Genomic DNA, 18,871 nt, shown 5'->3' on the forward strand with positions numbered 1-18,871 from the left:
AACAGACCTGCACTTGGAGACCGCCCTTGTTAATACTAATCACAAATCACAGAATTCCCAATAAATAGACCAACAGGTAGAAGGGTGCCGACCTCAGTGGAAGATTAGTCAATACTAACCACAAAAATACAGACGTCAAATACAAATACAGACCGCAAAAAGTGAGGGGCGGACCGAGCTTGGAGACCGCCGTTACTAATACTATTCATACATTTCCCATTTGATAATTTAATAAACCTGCAGGTAGAAGGGAGTCGAACTAATTGGGAGACCGACGTATAGCTAATACTTGTCACAAATGATAGATTTTTCATGTAATAGTTCAATAGACCTGCAAGTAAAGGAGCACCGATCTCATTGATGCCAACAGGTAGATGGGTCTCACCACACAAAGTCCTATGATCGGCGAGAACCCGATAATATGTTATTGTCGATGTTCGCAGCAGAACCACAAACAACAAATCACACAATTTCCATTAATTGTATGCACTGGGTACACGAACAACTCGACAATCGTTGATATCCATCCTAGGCTTGCCTTGCCCGAGATCAAATCGTACGTAAAGATACTGCGAACTTGACCACGATTACTGTGTCATGCTTCCATTAGCTAATCAAGTCTATAGAAGATATTTTGGTGAAATGTCTGTGAGATATTTAGGTCAAATATACTTGATAGATATATATTAGTTTAAAATTGTGGCACAGTGTTGGAATCCAATCACATTAATTGGTGTAGATATTTTAAAGAGGTGGGTGTTCATATCTGGATATAGCATTCCGTCTTCGAAGGTGATCACGTGTATGTGTCTTGGATGGTCAGCTAGTTAGATTACAAACTGGCGACCGGTTGGCCAATAATATTCCAGTTGAAAAAAGAATGATCAAAACGCAAATACTCGGATTATCATCGTCCGGAACCGGTTAGCTAATGTTCCGTTTGAAAAAAAGAAAGGTCCAACCACAAAGACACGGATTATCATCGTTTCAGACATACGCCCGACCATTTGACCAATGTTCCAGATGGGAAAAGGTCAATGCGTCCTCGTACTATACAAGTATCTCCATGTCAATCAATCACTGCATAATGGTACCATTTTTATGTTTCTTGAATACAAAGGAATCTCCAATAACTTGGTTGTGTTAGTCAAACATTAATTATCTATTAATTAACTTCAAAGGCCACCTATAATCAACGTATATTGACACTAAGCAGAATAATGCTGTCTTATGATTGACTTTTTGGAAATAAAATGAAATGCCACTGCACGCCCTACTATTCTGCACCTAATTAAATTAATTAAGGTATCAATGCGGTAAATTTTGCAAAGACAGTGGCATTAGACTACTAAATTTTAATATTGGATATTTTAACCTGATTCAGTTATCAGAGTGGGTATATCTACAGAACTGTATCACTTTAAGACCTCGAATGATACCAAGAATAGAGGCAATTAAAAGTACACATATTAGCAGCATTAAAATAGATTTGGAAGTTTATCAAGTGCATCTATTGCTTAAGCTTCATCAACTTCCAAATTGCATAATTGAGTATGTTTGAATAAAATAAATACAATGAACCTAATTGTTCCTGGTCATGCAGCTGGATTTACCAAAGCTGTACAAGACAAATCGTAACCCTTGATACAGTACTGGATATTATCCGATATTCTGATCATTTGTCCTTCCAATACAACGTATTAATTCAATTTGATCAACTCACTATCATATAACATAAACGATAGGCTGAATTAAACTGGTTTTTGTATTAATTAATGAATCTAATTGGCCAAATCCTTGACATATGTAAGCTGCCTAGAGGGAGTGGCTTAAAGAAAAATTTGGAAAAATAGAATCAATTTGGTACATTCTGACACATATTTTAGGATAAAAACGCATATAAAATTTAATTTGAAAATTCTTATAAATAAGGTGGGAGGAGAGGGGGAATCATTTGGGGTCCAAACTTTTTTCTAACGCCCAATAGTGCCCAGTTCCCTTTGTGTTTATGTCTTTTAAGCCGCAATAGACTTCTTGTGGAAACGTCCCCATAACGTGCACTGATTTGTTTCATTATTAACGAGCAGCGGTTTGCAATAAGGAAGTTCGTGTCTGTGTAGAACACCTGTACTTATTGACAGTAATAATTGACTCAATTAAAATGGTGAAATAGTAAACGGAATGAGTTAGCGTGACTCTATGTTTACTCGTATATTGTGCCGAGTTTGAAAACGACGAGAAAAACAAGGAATGAATGTATTACGTCCAAAAGTAATTAAGTTAACATCAGATTATATTTGTTTTTTAGAAATAGAAGTATTTGATGAACATTTGAAGGATAAGTGCCGGAACTCGACAAGTTATCGTCTGAAAACCCGCTCTCTAACTCTTCAATATGGAGATCAATAAGGTCTACAGACATTAGTTGTTATACCATACAGTCTGTAACTTCCCTTGGGGCCATGTCGAGCTTTATAACTGTAGAAAAAAGACCTTTCTTTATCTCGAGGAATTAAATCTGCTTCATACATGCTATTGATGCTATTTTATTATGCCTAAATGGTCCTCGTATCTGAATTCATATCGCACTCAAGGGAGATAATTCTCTATAACTAAACTGTTAATTGAATTAAACGTGAGTTGCTCTGGTCTGTAGGCTAATCGATTATAATACGAGGTTCGAGTCATCCATCTTAATTTTTACTTTCATTTTCGTTTTTTTATTTGTGAACATCGTGTCTGCTACAAAAGATATTTCACGATGAAATACGAGACTTGCGGTCAGCTCAAGACAATAATGTAAGATTAATATATTGAAGATGGTAAAACCTGTACGATTTAAAACTGATTATTCTATTGATAGCCTTGGAATCAATCAAAGTTCTTTTTAACATTATAGGAGCGAATTGAGACATTATTTGAGTTTCGTAGTGCATCTCAGCACGCGAGGACAATTTTTGAAGCCAATGACTTGTTCGAGATGACCTTTTCATTACTTCAGATATCGCTTGTAAGGCATTGCTTATTTATTTTTTATGCATTCAATAATCATACAAAGCTGAATTTTTTTGTGTGATTCGCATGACAAATTCTTTTCATCAAAAACTGATAGATGTCATGCAGCAGTATTTATTATTATTATATTTTATTTTTTCCAACGCATAATCTCCTTACTCCAAATTGTGCTTTATGAAAGCTTTATATATTTTATTCTCTCTATTTCTCAGGAGGTGAGATCCAGACCCGTATCCAGACTTGATTGTTTGTAAGTAATATATCCGGAGGGGCAAGTAATATTGAGGGGCAATGGTGTATAAAATTTGAAGCTTCGGGCCCGATGGGATCATGATATGTTGGAGGTGGGTACGTGTTGGATCCTAAACAGTTGGAAATTTTAAAAGTGAGGGGTGCGGGATATGTTGTTGTATTATCTACAGTAACGTAGACAATGGAACCGATACCCCCATACCATACATTGCACGTTTGCACATTAACATCACCGCCCTTGAATCATTTTAACACTGAATGACATGGTCCGTTTATTTGCCCAGTCAAACAAGTAAGACGTAAACTCCATCTCATTTTTTTTTATATTTGGAGCCAATTCTGTTTACATTGGTTATATTTATATGATATTCTAGAACTCACTTGACTTGGGGCATATTTCACTTTTTATATCGTTATTTTACATAATTAATTAGATATTTCTTATATAAATAATGATTCTAATATCAATCTATTCTTTGCTTTGTTTCTGTTCCTTTTATCAACAAAACCCTCCCATTTCTTCAGTTGTATTGATCGTGAAGCTGACAAAAGGTAAGGGAATGGTTGGCTAGTTTTTTTTTTACGGCTATAAGCGATTTCCGATACTTATTGTGATCCGCTTGTATCATTAATCAATGTATTAAAAAAAAACTTGACCGTATTCCACTTCACTAGCGATTCAACATTAGATATAGGTAATATTTAGAAAAAATTGTTATACTCATTGAGGCGAAACCACTTTTTTTTTCTGAAATAAAATAATGAATGTGGTTGCTCTTTGTTAAAGTTGTGTTACGTAAAGGTAGAGTAACATCAAAACTGAGTCTTGTTTCTTAATGGATCTGGCTTCGTGTAAAATGATGAATCATGTCATATCACTCAACGAGGTTCTAATTAACTGACAATGTATGGGACCTATGATATCGAAAGGACCTCCATTGTCATCTAATAATTGAAGTAAGTTCAGTTGATGAATATCCCACAATTGTAACTGTACCTATAGGCTACGCTATGTCATAACAAATGTTAATTTCAAAGCAAGTACTTCCCTTGACGGCCAGTTGCACCAGTAGAAAACTAGATGAAATACACTCGATTTCTATATTGTAATCAAATTCATTTTTATCAAATTTCAAAATTCAGGTTTAGTTTCGTAGAGAAAAAGGTTAACCTTCTTAACTGCAAATAATGACCTTACAATTTGATCATCCAATCTGTACAGAGGTTGTTTAAAGATTGCTGGGGGTCGTTTCTTTATCTGTCTTTAATATCACCCCGAACTTAAAAAAAATCCATGTTGCGGTAAGAAAATGTGATTTGTATGGAATTTAATTTGTACGGTATCCATCAGATGAGAAATGTTTGTATTGAAATGACGACGTAATAATCACGTGGTATAACACCCTATCATTCCACTAAATACACAAAATCAACGTATTATCTAATTGAATAGTCTGTGAAGTTCGACGATGAATTAGACCTACTGAATCCATCACCAGGTCGGTGTAAAATGCCCTGTAACCTGCGAGGAGCGTTTTATTAGAGGCATGTAATGGTTTATGTCATTACAATTTGAAAAATTACCATTTTGCTGTGCACAGTTAACAGTTATCTTTTTTGGTGCGATGGTTCTATTAAACGTTATTTGTACGTCGTCCTTTATAGAACCCGCATTGAATCCATTACCAGCACGGCAACAATTCGATGTTGATCAAATTGTTACCATTCGTTATTGGTGGCTGCCATATTTGTTTATATCATACCAGATATTTGGACAACATACTTTTTTTTCAGAACTGTACGCACTAAAAACTTTTTCACAAATTTGGCATTTTCTAAACATGTTGCTCAACATTTTACCAGTGTGTCAGTGTGTAAAATACTTTAATGTGAGCGAAGATATTTTGTGTGTTCAGTCATTGTTATGTAGACAGTCGATGTACTTGTATGGGCAGTCGGGGCATTCGAGGCCAACCAAATTCCCATCCTTGTAAGATTGGAAAATGAAAAGAATCTTTTCGTCATTCTGATAAATTTAGTAAATCTGGAATGAAAGGAGGGAATTATTGAATGCCTTGTACAAACCTATTACAACCACACAATAGATACTGGTCTGGTATTGAAACACTTGCTTCAAGTACTCGTGTAATAGCTTTTATTTCACAAATACCAAAGTGATCCTCACAAACTGTTCAATATTATAGTATTTGCTCTTCAACTCCACTTTTGTCCCGCCAGCTCAAATACATGTTTGAAAGAAACCCGCCTTTGACATAAGTGATAATTCTGTTAATGGGTGTTGGAAGTCTGAATGAATGACATTGTTAATATGTTGGTGGAAGGAAACGTTGCTTGCTACCAGACCGCTAAGTACAAACTATATATACAAAAAGTTTGGTGTCAGATATTGTAATAATGCAGCCATAACTTGTACACAAAAACTCAATGTTTTCACTGAGATTCAAAATGTGTTCCTTCCTATCTTGAATTCAATGTTTCTGCAATGGTTCGGGAACAGAAGAGATATCTCATGCATCACACAAGACTGAACAATACTAACCTTTTAGTAGATTGCTAAAGATGTAAATGACCCGATTGCCTAACATATATCATAGTCGTTTCTGCCAGATAAAAGAAACTTTTAGATATACGAACAACTTTCCAGAATGAAAATAAGGCGACAAATTCGCCTGCAATGAAATATAGAATGATAGTACAGTAATTGGCGTCATGCGATGGTACATAGCTGTTTTGAACATTGGCAACAGCGACCAATCTGAACAGTCTGGCCAATTAAACAGTCTTTTTTCGATTTATTGAAGGCAAGCATTGCTTTCCATACTAAAAAGGTGTAAAGGTTTGCGAGCTATTGAGCTCCTTCAGATATCAAAAGTTGAAATAAGTTTTAAGACAGGGGCAGTGGTGTCTATACACGGGGCAGTAATTGCTAGAAACGTCACTGGGCATGTCTTTTGTCAAGCAATTGAAATATCTTGGTTATTTTCTTTTATTAGGCTGGTGAAGTCAATATTTAGACGACTGCATCCCTTTATTCTGAGTTAGTGTGGTGTGCAGTATTCTGAACAGGAAGAATTAATCATGTTGAACTGGCCTTTGTCCTGAATGGCATTAAGGTGAACGTTTACATGTTAAGTATCATCTATAATTAATACGGATTATAATTAGAATATGGATGTTATTTTTCACACGTAGGATAATTAGGATTATCACACACTGATACAAAACATTCCACACTAAAACAGGAGAACTTAATAGGTTACACTGTTAAATGTCAGTCAGACAAATGAACGTAAGCTCTATTCAATTCCAAAAATCGTGTTGTCCAATGTCAAGAAGTTCTAACCAATGCCACATAGTTCTAACAAATGTCAGATAGTCTTCTCCAATGAAAGATTGTCGTGTTCAATGCCTGTAAGTCCTGACTTATGTCAGATAGCCTTGTCCAATGTCAGATAGTTCTAACAAATGTAAGATAATCTTAACCAATGTAAGGTTATCGTGGTCAATGTCAAGTCAGATAGTTATTTCAAATGTCAAATAGCAACCCAATGTCTGAAAGTCCTAACCAATGTAAAGTTATCGTGGTCAGTCAATGTCAGATAGCAACCCAATGTCTGAAAGTCCTAACCAATGTAAGGTTATCGTGGTCAGTCAATGTCAAATAGCAACCTAATGTCTGAAAGTCCTAACCAATGTAAGGTTATCGTGGTCAGTCAATGTCAGATAGCAACCCAATGTCTGAAAGTCCTAACCAAAGTAATGTTATCGTGGTCAGTCAATGTTAGATAGCAACCCAATGTCTGAAAGTCCTAACCAATGTAAGGTTATCGTGGTCAGTCAATGTCAGATAGCAACCAAATGTCTGAAAGTCCTAACCAATGTAAGGTTATCGTGGTCAGTCAATGTCAGATAGCAACCCAATGTCTGAAAGTCCTAAAAATCTTAAAATTACATTCAATGTCAGATTGTCTTGTCAAATACCAGAAAGTACTGACCAATATCAACCAGTTATCAAATCGATATACCTATTAACAATTAGTGTTCAATATTAACCTCTTATATGTCCTGGATCGATATCAATAACTTCCTATCAATATATCCGACCTTTATTTCTATATTTTAATGATCGGCTAAAGTATGTCTGGTCGGTCGTCAAACATTGGGTTAATGAATAGCGAGTCATCCTGTCCTGTCGTTCTTGGAATTCTTGAAACTGTTCACCAAAAGGCCCGACATGCATTGAATTGCATTCAAATTATGCTAGTATCTCCATTGTATTGTTGATCCGAACCCAACATGTCTACCAACATGACATAACAACTTTCTTAAGTTTCTGTACGGATGGTGAACTGTTGGTATAATGCATGTTTTGTTTGAAATTAGGCACAGAAAGGTCAATTGATTTTGATTTAAACTAGGCCATTCTTCTAATGGACACTTTTCAATTAAAATATATATTCTGATTTTAACAATGGATGAAATGCGAACAATGACAGTAAATATTAAAAATTATAAATTCACATAATGTCCAAAGAGAAAATTGACAACACAGTTGAACATTCTCTCAAACAGCAATTTCCAATCAGATCTCAAGTACTTTATTTGACTGCAATGTTTGCATGTTAATTCCATTGCTTTTTAATGTGGTGAAAATTTTTAACATTCGCACCAGACTGGCAATGTAATAAGGTGCTGTATTGAAGTAGATTGAAGCTACAATTCAATTTGTGACGGCAGTTAATTTTTCCTACTTAAAAAATAAAAGGGAGGTAATCTAATTGATTGAGTAAAGTAATGTAAAATATTAAATTATGACCTATTTTAAATTCTACAATATGGTCGACTTCAATCGGAAAATGACTTCGTGTTCAAATTACAAATCTGACTGACGTCTGCGTATTACATTTAATTCTCCTGCTTATACGCACCTTTTCAGGGTTGCAAAGAAGGTGGCAGAAGGGCCAAGGCTATGATATAGATAAGACATTATATAACCTTCTTATTTGTTATATTATTAGAACACATACAACAGCTTCATTTTTGGGAGAGAAAAATAGGAAGTAAAGCTCCATTTTATTCTTAATTCAAAATTCTTACACCCAGCAAGTTTTGCAAGACTGTTATTCCGCATAACTAAGCAGCATGAAACTAAGCACTTTTGACCAGGTTTGGAATGTATGTTGCCCAAATTTAAGCATTTGAAGCAAACGAAATTACGTATGGTTCTTACAGCCAAATAACACAACCAAGGTCACAATCATTTTGAATCTCTTCCTGGACTGAATAAATCTAATTTTCGAAAAGATTACAATATTTCAACAAAACTTTCAAATCAGATTAATCCTTTTATCAGCCGATAAATGTGATTTCAAGGGTTTTTTGAACTATAATAAAATCATATTTCACTTATTAAGTGGCCGTGAACTACGTTCTTGTGTGATATTTCCATGTAAGAACAATATGTAGTTTCTTAAGAGATTTGAATGAATTATACGCCAGCGAATGCAGCTAATAAAAGCCCTCGACAGAAAGACTGTCAACATTATGAGTTTTTATTTACAGACTTTCTATCGAGGTCTATTCCTGACTTTCGTGATTCAATTGTAGTCAAGGTATAAGACACAGATCATAATAGCTCGGCATTGTGCAGATGCACTGCTCGTAGTTCAAATGTTTGCAGATACTCCTGAAGTACCTCAGAGAAAATAGTAATCAGTAATCGCTTAAAAAGTCGATATGACCATTCTTATATTTGCTTCCAACCATCAGTAGTATTCTTTAAATGAGAAGCAAAGTCTATATTTGTGTTAATTCAGAAAAAAGGATCAGTGGAAGACATGGTAGTCTAAGCTGCCAGGCTATTAAATATAGGATACTTTCACGCAAAACCGTAGACTGCCTACGGTCGCAGTTTGACAATAAAATGCAACGATCTCTAGCCTTTAGCATAAAGGTGTTCTCTTCAAAACCTTAATTGAATTTCGAATAGTGTAGAGGATTTGATATTACCATCTAATCTGATAAATTCGCCTCGCAAATTCTGATTGAGACATAAACATGTGCAGTGGAATGGTTTTTATTGGTAATATTCTACGGAAGTTATTTATGTTAATCGATATATCACGGAGCAGAACTCCATGACCTCTGATTATATACCTTGATGACGTCAGAATGTCAGAAATCCCATGAATTTGATTGGATCATGAGCTGAACATCGATTGGTTGATTGTAATTTAATTTTTTTTTTCAAAATCTAAATAAGTAGACATTCTTAACGACACCTTATTAAGCTCACAGTTACTTCGCTTCTCGAATTCGCTCGCTTAGTTCAATAATCTAAAAAAGACTTTTTTTAACAGTTGGTTGGATAGTTTAAAATGTAAGTTTTGTTTGAAAATCATGAGTTTCAATCTCATTCCTAACAAATGATAGAAGAAAAGATTTGAACTTACCCTAACTCACTTCGGTTTCTTATTTCGATATCTTCCAAACGATCAAATACCAACTAAATACAAATCAGCATGGCATCTGGAAAGGAACAGAACACTTGGCTAAATGCTATCTTTAAATCTTCTCATGGATGAACAAATGGAGTTTTACTTCTAAATTTCTTATATTCCAGTAAACAATTCAATATTTCAAACTTCCAAATTTAAGGTCCATGAATGAATTATTAAAATGTTAAGGAAAATCCGAGTCGTGTTTGATGAACTTCCAGAAAAACACTATTTCATAAATAATACGTCCACGGTTACACTACATTAGAGGAAAGATAAGAGCACACATCAAAGCGTATTTTACGTTCAACGTTTCTGAAATTCCGCAAAACAACACCCGTATCGCGATCAACTTGACGAATAAAATGATAAAAGTTTCAGTAAAGATTCAGGAGATCAATGTTGACCAAGGTAAAGTCTTATAACAATAGCCGATATACAAATTAACCAAATAAATAGATTGATGAGACGATTGGAAGGAAGGAGGGGTATAATCAATAGCAGATCTTGTCCATTTAAAAAACCTTCTGATAATAAAACACTTGAAGAAGATGAGGACCACGATGATAAGATAACCCAGACTGACGTTGAACCATTTATAGGGTCTGTACATAAGATGTAGGTCAAGTGAGCATCCTCTATAATGTGATATTAATACTTTTGTGGTTAAGATTTGTTGTTTTCTTAATTTTTTGGGTTGAATTGACGGCGATAGTGATTCATGTCGGGGTTTGCAGTTGAAACGTGATGTAAAAGTATTAAAATGATGCAAGATTTTCTCATATTTTAGTCGTTTGTTCTATTAAACCATAACTCAAGGCGCAGGTAAATTTAGAACTTTAACGCTTTTGTAATGTTTTAAACACATGATGTCCCACATGGTGACATAATATGATCAGAATGGGAGTGTTGATATAGAAGACATGCATGTCAAGTAATATCCGTTTCATATCTATATTACGCATAATCTTGGGAGGTTCAGATATCAAACAGTCGGTGTTCCTTTAAGTGTTCCTGTGTTAGCGGATATCGACGCCCAAAACATTACATGACAATATTTACTGATCTCTGTTTTTAAATGGTGAGTCCCTTACTCTTTTGTCGAATGATCTCAGATCTGATACATACCTTCAACCTGGTTTCTGTCAGTGATGTAGGTCGGAGAGGCAGATATGGAAAAAGCTTCTGGTCGTTCGGATGGGATAATAAACTGAGGCCCCGTTGCAGGTTAAAGATACCTCGACAATTGAAAATCGAAAAAGAGCAGGCAAAATTTTTCTTCATTGCACACTACATGGCGTTGTCCATTTTCAGTAGCCCTATTAGGTGCAGATAAGTAGGACGTAAAACTCCATTCATTTCATTTCAAATCTGCTACATGAGAGTTCATTATCGTGTTCCTTTATTGACAAAATGAAAATATTCATGATTATATTTAAGTCGTAATCATACCTGTCTCTTTAATGTCATTTATCCCAATTTAACCGTTAGATAGTGGTAGAATCCTTAAAATTGACAACGGTGTAGCGTCGGCATAACATTTACAATGGCAATACTGTCGGTGAAACACATTGAAATAATTGGATTGATGCAAGGCGTTTTTTAAATAATTTAGAGAAGAAAAAAGATTGACTTATGTTTTAAAAATTAAGCCACTGGTCAGAGAGTTTAGAATCAGATCTAACGATCCATTATGAAATATTAAAAATGGTGAACAATAATCAGGATTTTAAAAATGCAGAATTAAAGTTCATAATTATTGAGTTAATTGATATATGTATTGAGTAAAGATAATTAATAATGGTTTTTAATTTAATATAGATTCACTTCTATTGTCTCATTTCACTTCTTCAAACCACCTTTACTTTTCCCACGGAACATTTTTTGTTGTTTTTTTTATATTAAACAAATGACTGCGTCTGTTAAAATAAGCACTCACATAGCATCAGCAAGAAAGACTTTAGGTGTGAAAGCAAACGACACAAATGGCTGCGTCGTCTGGCCTGTTGGCATGATTGTGGTTTTATACTAGCATCAAGGAAGACGTTCGTTCTTTGTTTTTGAAACAAACGATACAAGTGATCGCGCACAATGTGTACTCGCACAACCTTTCTGATCTGTTTGATGTGATTGTACTTGATGCTGGTTCAATGACAGCATCAAGGAAGACTTTCTTTTTTAACTGTTTTTTTTTAAAACAAACGATACAAACGACTGCGTTTATAATAATAATACAATAATCTCTCACACAACCTCTGTTCTGTTTGACACGATTCTGTCAGTAATCATAATACAGACTTCCTAGTTCCTTGAGAAAGATGGAAAGCAGCAAACTGTCATGCCCTGAAGAAGTTTCTGTCATAGCGATAACAAGGCATACCACCCATACTGCTAATGAAACATTACAGATGGATTGACTGGCCTTTCCTTGCAAATTGCCCATACCTCTCACCTTCCACCGACACATGTTTGAAACGGCACCATGAATTCCACGAGAGCATGAATATCAGGCGATAACAAGTCAATTGTAAGGTAAGTGAACAGGGCCCATGTAAAAATGCTTGCCTTCCATATTTGGAAGGAAGACAGGTGAACGTCATGCGAAAGCACCTAGTGAGTGACTATGTGCCAATTAAGTACGAATGGACCACCATGCAACATTGTCCAAGGATCACCTAATCGCCAAGTGTGTGAATCTACAACATACCATTGTCAAGTAATCGCCAAGTAAGCCAACACGTACTCAGTAACTCTGCACCACACATGGAATTGCAACCATGTTTGGAATAAGAATTGAATTATTTATAAGATAAACAGTTAAAACAGTTGTAATATCCTAAAACAGTAATAGCCTGCAGCCTCGTCTATATCTAAAACAATATATCAATACAGTCGGTAACCTGTGCAGTTTTTTTTATTCTTATTACCAATGATATCGGTAAAGATAATTGCACTTTCTAAAGTTTCTACAAATATACTATAGAAGCTTTAATGTAGGAATTTCCTAGTCTAGTTTAGCTACATATATAGACAGATGAACAAAATAGGAATGAACTTTTTACCTCTGAATATTTTTGTACGAGCCGAAGTCCTTTTTATTTTTAATAAATTGGACCAAACCGTTTGATGATCATGTCCAAATCTCCAACAATTTTCGGTTTTGTCGACTGTAGCGATGACTATTAGGAGGTCATTAAACTGTCAAAGCAGAAACGCCAGTCACATTGGGAAGTGGATTCAATGGTTTCCAGACAGTGAGTTAAACTGGACTAGGTCTGGAAGCTTACAAGATTACAGCTGGTTTAATAGTTAAACCCCGTATTGCCAGTTATTCCTAAGAGATTAGAATTAAAGGAAAACTGCCAGTAATACCATTGTTTACAAGTGTTTTCATTTTATAATTTACTTTAATCTGGTTTATCTCAAAATATCCCAGATTACAAATTTTGTATTTGATATTATAATAATCGGTGTTTTGAACTGTTCTTCGATACAATGACTTTGACTATTCTATTACATTGAAATTTCAGACTGCCATTCTTTAATGTTACAATTTGTAGACAAATAAGATGAATAGATTAGTCTTACTGTATTAATATAGACACTCTACAAGGCTCTGTGACACAAACCATGAGGACAAGACGTCGTATTGATGTTGATTAATTGTTTTAAATATTTCAGAATTTGCCAAAAGTGCCAGTTTTAAATCTAGTTCGTAGTCAGCAGAATATTAAATATTAAAGAGATTTAAAGGGATTGTTTTAACGCTTACATCTATCATCATCTATTTCCACTATTACGATTTTGTTTTTTCCTGATGGAAGGAGTACCAGAAGTGGAATCAGGGTCTATTAGGATATCATTCTTCTTCGATTCGGGCAAAAGAATACTCAATTATCTGAATATAGGACACATAAAAAATATGGTTGCAAGAAGTAGTATTAGTACCTTACTATGAGCATCGCCTTTTCTTTTAAAATTTTGTTTTTCATTATTGACCAATAAGTTGGTCATTCACGGACTAGGGTTATCAGAAAATAGAACAGGAACTGTAGCCGATGTTCTGGTTAATTTTTTCTCATTACGTGGCCAGTCTTGATTAGTCCCGTAAGGTTCTACAGGACGCATGGCTCTCAAATCATATCGACTTTCTTTTTAGTTCAATCTAATCAAGGCCAAACAATTGGAACAGACGCTTACAAACTGAGGAAATACACTGGATGTCGTCTGTAAACAATCTAAAGTAAAGTTAACTATCGCAATTCTACTCCTAAGGTACAACAGCAGATTCGATAGCCAATTCTCTTAACCTGAACTGTTATATGATTAATCCACTTTTTCAAACAAACGTATGGTTACCACGGGAAGTGCGAGTTAAAGATAGACGTTAGAAAAAACAGGATGCTACTCAGTTTTTATTAAAAAGGAACTGGAACAATATTACCTGTAAATAAACATGCCTTTCGATCAGGCCAGACAAGGATACCCTCTTTTCCCAGTTAGATCATTTCTGTACTCGGTGTCTATTTTTTTCTTTCCAGGAAGTATAAAGACAAACGCATCATAATAACAGACCTTGAGCTGACCATTCCTATCAGCCTCAGTGAGATATAAGGACAATCGAAGCAATGATATTACCACTGAATGACCGCGATAATCATGTTATAAGGGTAGTTGGTGGTTAAGTGTGCAGAAAATATAATATAAGTAGACGTATGTTATTGTATTAGATTGTCGCCTCCAGGTTCCTTTTCTACCACAGACTCTTCACTTGACACACTCTCCTCTTGAACGAAATTCAATTTGTCCACGACTCGTTGAAAGAACTTTAAGACAATAGGGTGGTCCATTTCCTGTCAGCTTTAATCGGCGACTTAACGTAGCCAGTAGATGTCATTATAAAAGTTTGTACGTTTCACATTAGAGCTAATAACATCAACAAGAATCAATGGATTTATGAGAGTAGACTAAGCTAATCTAGGTCTCAATCCAGACAAGCGATAGACTGTAATATCAAAACAATTGGACTCGTTATTTTATTTTCTTAATCAACAATAAAAGTCATTACAATCTAATAATGATGTTATGAAAAATTAATGAACGTATGATGGTCTTTGCCAATATTTCCCTCGCTGCACACGGCATTGCGTTAGGCCCATCCCTTCAGATTGAACTAAAAACGTAGGTCCATAAGGCATAAGATATTATGGTATACCACTTATAACTTATTTTACAAATGCTTTTGTCTGTATTGTATTAACACTATAAACTATTTCTCGTAGGTCAATAGTAGGCTACCTCGGCTATCGCGTAATAAAAGTAACTCAAATATTCTCAACATTGGTTGATCAAATAGTAAATTTATATAGAAATTCGCATATAACAACCACGTGTCTCCTACTTAAGAGAAATTCTGGGAAATGGGATAATGAAAGCTCTTTCAAGCGACCTTTGTGAGAAGTTGGATTGTGCACGCTTCTCAATAAGAAAGTGTTTCATAAAGATCTGAAACATTCTTTTAGACTTCTTAAATCAGTTAATTTCATTTACAATTGATGGTGTAAACTTATAAATTTTGTAGATGATTACCGTTAAAAGAGACACCTACTTTGGCGCTAAAAATCGAGTATCGCAGTTGTGGAATCAATTTCCGGTGGAACTCTCTAACAAAGGAGGTAAAATACTTGTGTAATCTAATGATAATAAGGGGGATAATTACTGCACCAAGTTTTTGATATTTCAATATTTAACTTGATTCCTGATCAATAATCTAAAACACGTGTTATTTTCATTTTTTAAATATTTTTGTTTTAATTCTTAACAAATCTTAACGAGACATCTAATATATTATTACAACTAATTATATTCAGGTGGTAATTTCTTGCCATTCGAATCAGAGGTACAGAGAGGTCAGTGGCTGCCACACATTCTCAGAATCAGGTTAAATTTTGCCATTAATTTGTAAAAACGAGGTGGTTTGGTAAGTTTTGACCGAGTTTTGATCTATGAATAGTAAGAGAAAGAATGGCCTTCCCTTTGATTTTTCATCCCGGGTTGCCCAAGTAATGTAGATAATAACATATCTCTGATAGCTAATTTTGACTCCTTCCAAATATATTTATCTAAGATGGGTTTCTGAAGTTTTGATCCAGGCATAGTTTGAGATTGTAGACCCACTCTTGGATTTTTCATTCCGATTAGCCTTAACAATGTAGATAATATTTTGAGAAGTGTGTCAAATGGGACGTATTTATGTCACAATTTGATGGATATATTTCGAAGATTTTAAAAGTGCAGAGTAGATGAGATCTCGATTTTTCTGTCGCTGTTTACTGACCAGTGATGTTTTTGGAACCGAAAATCCTTCCCAACCTCTCTTTAGTTGTCTTGGACTCTAGGTAATGCCGCTCTCAAATTCTGTGTTATAATACTTAAGCGTAATCACATTATGAAAATCTATTTATGAGGCCATATATTTGCTTATCTCAAACTGCAAAGTGTTTTACAAATTGAATAACGCTCCAGATTGATTTAGCGGGGATAATAGTTCTTACATTACTCCCACTATACTGGTGTAGGGTATATAAAATGCCAGTCCGAAGCTTGATGTTTAGCTACAGCTATATTTGCGCTTATTCAAGAATTTAACCCATAAAATTATATATCGACTGATCAAAGCATCAGAGCAGAGTTAAATCACTGTTTGACCAACATGTTCAGAAGAAGATGATTTGAAACAGATTTATTTATTATAATCTACTCGTTTAAAACGGATACATCTCTCAACACATTTTGTGCCTTAAATTTAGCTTAGCTATTTGTTTTTATTTTTGGAGGATAGTATCTTAGGCATATGTTTCTTGACGAAAAATAGCTATTTCTGTGTTCAGACAGATGGTAGATTAAGTTGATGCTTGGATAATTTGCAGACTCGACGTTTTTGGAAAAGGATATGAGTGGAGTATCGGACTAATATCAGATCAATTGGCTATTCACACAACAGATGTTAAAGTTTGTTTCGGATCATAAAATATATGATTATGTTTATTTATCTCTTGTCTTTATAGAATTCTACAATAATAACCAAATTCAATAATCAATCCGTCGTTTCCTTTTATTTCCTTCAACTTTATGTTTCCAGTCTTCAAAGTATCATAGATTTACTTCTGTCTTTTCTCAATGAAAGTCAATATTCGCCCCTTGGCATGGTATATCACCAACATTCTCCATGCAATTTATGAATTGACTATCAATAGTTCAATATTTGATTTTTACATGTAGACAAGCAAATATTCAACTTATTATGTAATACCATAGATTGTTAAACATTATAATGTATATTATAGGTTTGCTCATAATATGTAGTTTGAACAGTTCCACCGGCATATTGTAAGCTGAAACAAAATAGTTACAAATAAATTAATATACATATTCCTTGGAAAAGGGGACATAACCAACACACCAATCGTATGCTACAGACCGAATTTATCAACTTATGATCTTATTTTTTATTCCTTTACTTTTTGTCACCAGTTATCTCCCTTGGATTAATCCTTAAATATTAATGTAAAATGTGATATGACTGTTCCGTATTGTATATTTAGGTCAATAGGAGATACATATATTGTATATTTAGGTCAATAGGAGATACTATATTGTATATTTAGGTCAATAGGAGATACTATATTGTAAATGTGGGTCATTAGAAGATATCGTAATGTATATTAAGGTCAATAGAAGGTACCATATTGTATATTTAGGTATTTAGAAATGAAATTAAATGAATCTTGCTTTACGTCCTACTTTTCTGCATTAGATATTTAGAAACAATTACATATTGTATATTTAGGTCAATAGAAGATACGTTATTGATTATTCAAGTCAATAGATGATACCATATTGTATATTTAGGTCTATAGCAGATACCATATTGTATATTTAGGTCAATAGAAGATACCCTGTTGTATATTTAGGTCCATAGAAGGTACCATATTGTATATTTAGGTCAATAAAAAGATACCCTGTTGTATATTTCCTGTTGTATATTTAGTTCAATAGAAGGTACCATATTGTATATTTAGGTCAATAAAAAGATACCCTGTTGTATATTTCCTGTTGTATATTTAGGTCAATAGAAGATACCATATTGTATATTTAGGTCAATAAAAGATACCCTGTTGTATATTTCCTGTTGTATATTTAGGTCAATAGAAGGTACCATATTGTATATTTAGGGCAATAGAACATATATTATTGCATATTTAGGTCAATAGAAGATACCATATTGTATATTTAGGTCAATAGAAGATACTCTGTTGTATATTTAGGTCAATAGAAGATACATGTGGTATATTTAGGTCAATAGAAGATACTCTATTGTATATTTAGGTCAATAGAAGATACTCTATTGCATATTTAGGTCAATAGAAGATATCATATGGTATATTAAGGTCAATAGAAGATACCACATTGTATATTTAGGTCAATAGAAGATACTCTGTTGTATATTTAGGTCAATAGAAGATACATGTGGTATATTTAGGTCAATAGAAGATACTCTATTGTATATTTAGGTCAATAGAAGATACTCTATTGTATATTTAGGTCAATAGAAGATATCATATGGTATATTAAGGTCAATAGAAGATACCACATTGTATATTTAGATCATAAGAAGATAACATAATGAATATGATACAAAAATATTTTTTGGGAAATTTGAATTAAATAGAAATACATCTTCAAGAATTTTAAACCTAAATGTAAAATCAAATTTCAAAGTAATAATGTGTTCTCATGCTGAAATCTTTTATAAATGCAAATATTTTTAAATCTAACAGTACCAAGCTGAAATTCCAGTTCGTATAAAAAATAATAATCTGTAAAATTCAATTTACCAATGAATGTGCGAAGACATCAGACGTGTATATAAGAATTAAGGTGAATACCCGACCCTGTGTTTTATATTCCGAGTTATATTAAGATATTTTAGATGTATAAATTAAATGGCTACTGTGTCTTTATAATATAAAAAGGTGTGGATTTATGAGAAATTCGGAGTAAACTGAGAGAAGAAATAAAGATAT

Source organism: Lottia gigantea, assembly GCF_000327385.1.
Source record: "Lottia gigantea unplaced genomic scaffold LOTGIsca_92, whole genome shotgun sequence".
Classification (NCBI taxonomy): Eukaryota; Metazoa; Mollusca; class Gastropoda; family Lottiidae; genus Lottia; species Lottia gigantea.